The sequence below is a fragment of the Myotis brandtii genome, unplaced genomic scaffold (assembly GCF_000412655.1).
Source record: "Myotis brandtii unplaced genomic scaffold, ASM41265v1 scaffold691, whole genome shotgun sequence".
NCBI lineage: Eukaryota > Metazoa > Chordata > Mammalia > Chiroptera > Vespertilionidae > Myotis > Myotis brandtii.
The window spans coordinates 421,010-422,233 of record NW_005370704.1 but is presented as its reverse complement, the minus strand read 5'-3'; positions in this window follow the sequence as shown (position 1 = coordinate 422,233).

Below are 1,224 nucleotides of genomic sequence, written 5' to 3'. Positions count from 1 at the left end.
GCGGGGCGGGGGCCGGGGGGCAGCGCTTTGGGGGGCTGCAGGGCTGCATCCTGCTCACTGCAGGCGGTGGGAGGTGACACCTGAGCTGGGCCTCCCTCTCCACGGATTCTCCAGGACAGTGGGCACGTTTTGCCTTAATGTTTGATAACAAAACACAAAATGGAGACGGTGCAGGGTCAGCTCCTGTCCCCGGGCATCGGCACAGACATTTTTATTTTTTATTTACTTATTTTTAATGTTTTCAGTGATTTTTAGAGAGAGAGGAAGGGGGAGGGACAGAGAGAGAGAAACATCAGTGACGAGAGAGGAACATCACCAATCGATCGCTGCCTCCTGCACGCCCCCCACTGCGGATGGAGCCGCGACCCGGGCCTGCGCCCCGACCGGGAACCAAACCAGTGGCCTCCTGGTTCCTGGTTGATGCTCAACCACTGAGCCACCCTGGTTGGGCGAAATTTTAAATTTTTAATCCTCACCCGAGGATGTTTCTCCATTGGTTTTTAGAGAGAGTGGGAGGGAGGGGGAGGGACAGAGAAACATCGATGTGAGAGAGACGCATGGGTTGGTTGCCTCCTGAACCCACCCGACCGGGCCCGGGGGTCAGGCCTGCACCGACGTGTGTGTCCTCGGCCAGAATCAAACCTGGGACCCTCCAGCTCGAGGGCCACACTAGCCACGACCCAGCGAGGGCGGCACGGAATTTAGAGGGAAGTGGTGCAGGGAGACTTCTCGTCCCTCCAGCAAAGTCTGTGCTCCCCTCAGATGGCTCCAGGCTGCCCTGCTCGCCCTCCACTCCTCACGCCCAGGGCCCCAGACTCAGCCCTCTGCTCCCTCCCCCTTCCTCTCCCCCTGCAAAGTGCCTCCTGCCCTCACCCCTCACCCCTCACCCCGCCTCCAGCTCCTCCTGTCTGCCTCTGCCCCTTGGGTCTGAGCCCACCTGGCCGGCCGCACACCTGGCCGCTCACGGTCAGCAGGCGCTGTGTGTCCCATCCTCTCCCTTCCTCTCCTGCCTCGCGGGCCTCTCTCTGGCCGAGGGGTCGGTTATGGGCAGGAGCCCACAGCCCGCGGGCGCGGGGACCTCACCTTGGCTTCGCTCTGCTTCCCGCCCAGACCTGGAGGAGGACAGGCTCGCGGTGCTGGACACCGACTACAAGAGCTACCTGTTCGTCTGCGCGGAGAACACGGCCGCCCCCGCCCGGAGCCGGGCCTGCCAGTACCTGGGTG